Source organism: Erinaceus europaeus, chromosome 10 (genome assembly GCF_950295315.1).
Source record: "Erinaceus europaeus chromosome 10, mEriEur2.1, whole genome shotgun sequence".
In the NCBI taxonomy this organism is placed as follows: Eukaryota; Metazoa; Chordata; class Mammalia; order Eulipotyphla; family Erinaceidae; genus Erinaceus; species Erinaceus europaeus.
The window spans coordinates 4729280-4736921 of NC_080171.1; positions in this window are offsets into that span (position 1 = coordinate 4729280).

A 7642-nucleotide genomic window follows, 5' to 3' on the forward strand; every position below is an offset into this window, starting at 1 on the left:
TAAAAGTTAAAAATAAATAAATAAATAGGAAAAGCCGTTAGAAGGGGCCAGGCGTTGACACCTGGTTGAGCGCACATGTTCACACACACAAAGACCCAGGTTCAAGCCCCTGCTCCCCGCCTGTAGGCGGGAAGCTTCTTGAGTGGTGAAGCAGGGCTGCAGGTGTTTCTCTGTCTCCCTATCTATCTCCCTTTCTCCTCTCAATTTCTCTATATACAGTAAATAAGTAACTTTAAAAAGTAGTTGGAGGGCCAGGTGGTGACAGCCTGGTTGAACACACACGTTCCCCCGCCTGCAGGGGGAAAGCTTTGCAAGTGGTGAAGCAGGGCTGCAGATGTCTATCTCTTCCTAGCCTTTTGATTTTTGTCTGTCTCTCTCCAATAAGTAAAGATAAAATACCTTTAGAAAGTGATTGGAATATAGAGGAACGTCACAGTTAGACAGCTGACCTCTCTGGACCACTGTCTTCATGGACAATGTCACTGCTGGGTTGTCCTTGGCTTCTATGAGTTTAAATATAATTCATGGAACTTTCCTCACCAACCTCCCTCTCTACCAACCCTCTCTACCACTGTGACGGCATCTATTGCCCTGTGTTGTAATTTCAGCATGTAACCTTCTGCCCTCTGTTTTCCTGCCTGGCTGTTAGTCACCAGGTGATCTCATTTTATCCCTTGTTTGGAAACAACACCAGCTTAGACCTCTCTCCAGAGCTGAAGCCATATCAGCGTATGCAATATTTTCATTTGAACTATAATAAGCCTCTGAAATTCAATGCCACCAAACTGAGCTGTTGGTTTCTTCTTTTTAAAAAAATATTTTCTCTCTCTCTTTTTTTTTTTTAACTTTATTTAATTCAATGGGACAGAAAGAAATTGAGAGGGAGGGCAGATAGAGAAGGTGAGAGACACCTGCAGCCCTGCTTCACCACTTGTGAAGCTTTCCCCCTGTGTCGTGTGTGCTTAACCAGGTGCGCTACCGCCAGTGCCTGAGCCGTTGGTTTTCCCCTCCTCCACTCTCCTCCCGTCTTAGTTCAGGGCTCCACTCAGTGGCTGTGATGAAGGATGTGTCGTCCGTCCTCTCTCCTAAGTCTCCCACCCCCCAGCTCTCACCATTTCTACTTGTGCAGCCCTAAGTCAGTCCATCATCCATCATCATCTACCTGACAACCTGGTGTCTCCACTTCCCTCCCCACCGCCCTGCAGGAGGCTCCTCAGCCGTCGGAATTCAGACATTCAACTATAAATCAATCCATGTCATATCCGATACAGGCTGTGCTGTAGAAGGAGGTTCAGACGCTCCCTGGCCTCGGAGTCCTCACATGATGTAATCCTGGGTCCTTATCTCCCTCTCTCTCTTTCATCATCATGCTTTCTCCACAGTAGGCTCAGCGGGTTCCTGCCTCAGGGTCTTTGCAGCTGAGTTTACTTCAGATGGAAACTGTCTTCCCAGATCTCCAAATAGCTAGCTTCTTTTCACTAGCTTCCAAATCATATTTCGCTTGCGTGTAGAGGACTTTCTCCACGACGTCAGTGTATATTAAGCTTTACTCTAAAAGGAGCACCACTGTCAACTCTTGACACAGTTCACGTGGGGGATCATATCTGAGTACAACAAAACTCTACAACATAGGTACAACATTACCTTGGTTTAAAGGCTTTTCTGCGCAGGGGTAGATAGCATAATGGTTATGCAAAGAGACTCTCATGCCTGAGGCTCCAAAGTTCCAGGTTCAATCCCCTGCACCACCATAAACCAGAGCTGAGCAGTGCTCTGGTAAAAAATAAAGAAAGAAAGAAAGAAAGAAAGAAAGGCTTTTCTAGGGTGGGGGTATAGCATAATGGTTATGCAAAGAGACTTTCATGCCTGAGGCTCTCAAGTCTCAGGTTCAATCTCCCACACTGCCATAAGCCAGAGCTGAGCAGTGCTCTGGTAAAAAAAAAAAAAAAGAAATATATATATATATATATATAAAAGGTTTTTCTTTTCCCTCCCCCCTTTTTTTTTCTTGCAAGATTTTATTTATTTATTAGAGAGAGAAAAAGAACCAGAGTGTCACTCTGGTACATGAGCTGCTGGATATTGAACTTAGAATGTCATGAATTTTTTTTATTAATTTTTAAAAATATTTATTTATTTATTTTCCCTTTTGTTGCCCTTGTTTTTTTATCATTGTTGTAGTTACTATTGTTATTTATGTCGTTGTTAGATAGGACAGAGAGAAATAGAGAGAGGAGGGGAAGACAGGGCGAGAGAAAGACACCTGCAGACCTGCTTCACAGCCTGTGAAGCGACTCCCCTGCAGGTGGGGAGCTGGGGACTCGAACCAGGATCATAGAGCCAGTCCTTGAGCTTTGCGCCACATGCGCTTAACCCACTGCACTACCACCCGACTCCCTATGAATTTTTTTAAATTTATCATTAGGTAGAGACAGAGAGAAACTGAGATGAGAGAGGGAGATAGAGGGGGCGGAGACAGTACCTCAGTACCCAGGAAAGATATCTCCCTGTAGGTGGAGACCAGGGGATTGAACTTGAGTCCTTGTGTACCGTAGTGTATGCACTTAACCAGGTGCGCACTGTCTGGCCCCAGACCTTCGTGTTTGAGAGTCCAGCAAGTTATCCATGCACCATCATCCACGCTGCTCAGTTAAAGAGGTTTGCATGCCTCTGCCTGCAATCATTTTTAGCTTTTTTTTTTTTTTTTTGTCTGCCTCACTCACTACTTTCCAGACTTGCTTCTTGGGGAGAGTGACTCATGGCCAAAATTATGGCTCTTCAGCACCTCAAACAGTCCCTGGAACACGATAGGTAGTGCTCAACAGCCTGTGCTGTTAGACTCCAAAAGCACAGCTCTGTGAGCCCATTCGCAGGTCAGGCCTATCCATAGTGCAGTCCTCAGAGTCTAGCTCAATGTGGAGTCTTGATATGTTGGCTCAAAACACTGTCAACAATGAATTAATTCAATTAGATGTCATCTCACTGAAAGCTTCATCCAGTACACTTCCTTCCCTTCTTTTTAAATATTTATTTATTAATGATAGGAATAGAAAGAGAGAAAGAAAGAGAAAGAACCAGATATTACACTGGTACATGTGCTGTGGGGGATTGAACTCAGGACCTCATGCTTGAGAAGCCAACACTTTATTCAATGAGCCACTCCCAGATCACCCAGGAACACTTTTTAAAAAATTTTTAAATTTTCATTTACAATATGGAAATATTGACAAGACCACAAGACAAGAGGGGTAAAACTCCACACAGTTCCCACCACCAGAACTCCATATCCCATCCCCTTCCTTGAAAGCTTCCCTATTCTATATCCCTCTGGGAGTATGGACCCAGGGTCATTATGGGATGCAGAAGGTGGAGGTCTGGCTTCTGTAATTGCTTCCCCGCTGAACATGGGCATTGACTAGTGGATCCATACTCCCTGCCTGTCTCTCCCTTTCCCTAGTGGGGCAGAACTCTGGGGAGGTGGGACTCCAGGACACGTTGGTGGGGTCATCTGCCCAGGGAGGTCAGGTTGGTGTCATGGTAGCATCTGGAACCTGGTGGCTGAAAAAGAGGTAAGTTATAAAGCAGAATAAAATGTTGACTAATCATGAACCTAAAGACAAGAATATTGCAGATGAAAACTTGGGGTCTCCATTTTGGAAAAGGTTAGTAGGTCTATTCCAAGGGGCCCTTGACTTTACTAGTTTTTGCCTGAGTCAAACAGCTAATATGCAGGTAGACCCAAGGTTATCTGGGAGATGGTGTCATAGTTAATGTTACTGGAGAAAGCCAGTAACATTTTCTAATGTACAATGTTGGAATAAGAGTTGCTTTTGAGGGTGGGGATAGATAGCATAATGGTTGTGCAAAGAGACTCTCTTGCCTGAGGCTCCCAGTCTCCAGGCCCAATCCTCCACACCACCAGAAGCCAGGGCTGAGCAGTGCTCTGGTAAAAGAAAAAAAAAAGGTTTTTGTTTGCTTTCAATTTCTAGAAAAACTTCGTGTCAGTCCTACTCCCTCTACCCAGTGGCAGGGTTGAGCCGACTATGTGTCCACTGACATGGTGTGGCCGCCTAAATCTGGAGTTCCCAGTTCACATGACAGGTGATAAGAGTCTTGTCACAGGCCACGGAGGTGAGCATGGCCCAGACATGTCTGACTGTGTTGGCAGAATTTTAAAGGGGACAGTATATTCTAAAATTGTATGAAGAGAGAAAGTGAATGAAAGTAGAGAAAAACGTGGAGTTTGTAAAGGAGGAAAGGACAGTACACTTTATTTTAAATATTTATTTATTTATTTACTTATTATCAGATAGAGACAGAAAGGAATTGAGAGGGGAGAGGGAGATAGAAAGGGAAAGAGAGACAGAGAGACAGCCCTGCTTCACCACTCCTGAAGCTTTTCCCCCCGCAAGTGGGGACCAGGGGCTTGAACCCGGGTCCTTCCGCAGAGTGACAGTACACTTTAAACAGAGTGCATCGTGGGAAGTGAACAGAAGAGAGCAGTGATGTTATCCTCCAGACAAGGTCTTCCATGAGGGTTTCTCCTTCTACCAGCAGCATTCCCACCACTACCACCACCCCCCTGAAGTTGAATTTGGTAATATAGATGAGCTACTTTCCTTGGATCAGTCTAGTCCCACTGCCGGTGGAGGCGCCATGACTCCAAGTAGTCAGTCCCATGTCCACTGATTCTGTGATGGTTTGATGTAGACTACAGCAGAGAGTTGTTTTGCCATTGCTTAAGGACAGATTAGCCTCTAAGTTACTAGTATTGATCTGTCTTTTTAAGTATTTTATTTATTATTATTATTATTTTCCTCCAGGGTTATTGCTGGGCTCGGTGCCTGCACCATGAATCCATTGCTCCTGGAGGCCATTTTTCCCCCTTTTGTTGCCCTTGTTGTAGCCTCGTTGTGGTTATTATTATTACCATTGTTGATGTTCATTGTTGGATAGGACAGAGAGATTGGAGAGAGGAGGGGAAGACAGAGAGGGGGAGAGAAAGATAGACACCTGGAGACCTTCTTCACCGTCTGTGAAGCAACTCCCCTGCAGGTGAGGAGCCGGGGGCTCGAACCGGGATCCTTATACCGGTCCTTGCGCTTTGCGCCACATGCGCTTAACCCGCTGCGCCACCGCCCAACCCCCCATTATTATTTTTTTAATACCAGAGCACTGCACAGCTCTGGTTTATGGTGGTGCGGGGGGATTGAACCTGGGACTTCGAAGCCTCAGGCATGAGAGTCTCTTTGCATAGCCATTATGCCATCTACCCCCCTCCCCCGCCCTATTTATTCTATTTTAATGACTGACGGACGGAGGAGGAGAGGGAGATGGAGAGAGAGGAGAACTGCTTAGTTCTGGTTTATGGTGGTGTAGGGAACTGAACCTGAGACCTTGGAGCCTCAGGCATGAGAGTCTTTTGCGTAACCACTATGCTGTTTCCCCAGCCCTGTTGTTCAGTTTTTGAGGGGAAGGGGCTTGCTGTCATAGACCTGGAGAAATTGCACCCAAAGGTGTGTGATTCCAGGAACTTTCTCAAGCACCTGGGCTATCATCTCAATAATTTACCCATAGTAGCTTTCCCATCCATCTTAGACCTCAGCCAGTGTCCCCAGATCCTAACCTAGACTCCGACAAGAGCACCAGTGAGCAGACCTTGTAAGACAGCCTTTGGGATTCTTCAAAACCGTTTGTGCCCAGGTACATAATAGGAGGGAAACCCCCACTCCTGTTCATTTCAAATACATGCTATTGATTCCAGATAGCCAGTGGAAATACAGAGAAACGTGCTTGCGGTCTTGGAAGTCAGTCAAATGATTTCAGCCAGGAGAATGAGTAAGCAGGCATGTGGCAGCCTCTGAAGATGCCACCGTAAAAAATGCTGGACTCATTCTTTCATTCTTTCCACAAGTGGTCGTCAGAACTCTCTTCGTGCCAGAATTGTTCTGGGCGCTGGCTGTATGAGTGAGAACAAGACTGAGTCCCTGCCTGCCTTTGTGGAATTTGTATCCCAGTGGGGGAATAGATGAAGGGATGATTTTAAAAGCATTTTTAAAAACTTAATTTTTTAATTATCTTTATTTGTTTATTGGATAGAGGCAGCCAGAAAATGAGAAGGGAAGGGGAGGTAGAGAGGGAGAGAGACAGAGAGACACCTGCAGCCCTGCTTCACCCCTCCTGAAGCTTTCCCCCTGCACGTGGGCACTAGGAGCTCAAACGTGGGTCCTTGCATATTTGACATGTGCACTCAACCAGGTGAGCCACCACCCAGTCCCTAAGAGGATTTTTTAAAAAGATTTATTTATTTATTAATTATTAACATAGGAGGAGAGAGAAAGAGCCAGACATCATTCTGGTACATGTGCAGCTGGGGATTGAACACAGGACCTCATGCTTGAGAGTCCGATGCTTTATTCACTGCGCCACCTCCTGGACCACTGGATTTTTAAAAAACTATTTATCCAGGTTATGCTGGTCTTCTCCTTGTGTCCCTCCCTCACAAAAACAAAACACGCGCGCTTGCACACACACACACACAACACACAAAGAACACATACACACATGCACACACAACACACATATACACACAACACAATAACACAACACACATGCACACAACACAATATGCACACACACACCACCAACATGCACACAACACACACACACACACACACACACACACACACACACACCGGATTGACAGAACAGAAAACCAGAGTTGCTAGGAAGAATGTGCCGGAAGTCTTCCATTTCCTTCCCATTCCCCACTCAGCAACTGGCCTCCAGAAGCCTGGCAAGGGCAGACCACCTTCTTCAGCTTTCTGGAAAGTGCTGTTAAGAAACTGCATGCACCTGCATTTGCTTCATAGAGGTACCATAAAAAAAAAATAACAAAAAACTGGGTGACGTAAAACAGATGAAATGTATTGCCTCGCAGTTCTGGAGATCAAAAGCCCAGAGTGAAGGGAGGGCTCCACTCGTGCTGGAACCTGTCAGAACCTGTCAGTCCGCCCTGGCCTTTCCCGAGCTTCCACCCATCTGCCGGCATCGCTGACATTCCTTGGCTTGAAGCTCCAGCACCTGTTCCCGCTTCCAACATCACAGGATGTCTTTGCTTTGTGTGCCCATCTCTCCCTAGACTTCCCAGCTTTTTCCAGAATGCAAACCACAAATCTCATCTGCTCTATTCTTATCTTTAGGTTCCTGATTATTAAACAATTTGTCATGGTCTGGGCGGTGGCGCAGTGGATAAAGTGCTTGACTCTCAAGCGTGAGGTCCTGAGTTCAGGTCCCGGCAGCACATGTACCAGAGTGATGTCTGGTTCTTTCTCTCTATCCTCCTATCTTTCTCATCAATCAATAAATAAAATCTTTAAAAAAAAATTTGTCCTGCTTTGTATCTTAATACTTTTCAGCCAAGATGCAGATGCTACCATGACACCATCCTGACTTCCCTGGGCAGATGCCCTCACCCATGTGTCCTGGAGCCTCCCCTCCCCAGAGCCCTGCCCCACTAGGGAAAGACAGAGACAGGCTGGGGGTGTGGATCCACCTGCCAACACCCATGTCCATCAGAGAAGCAATCACAGAAGCCAGAACTCCCACCTTCTGCTCCCCATAAAGATCCTGGGTCCATGCT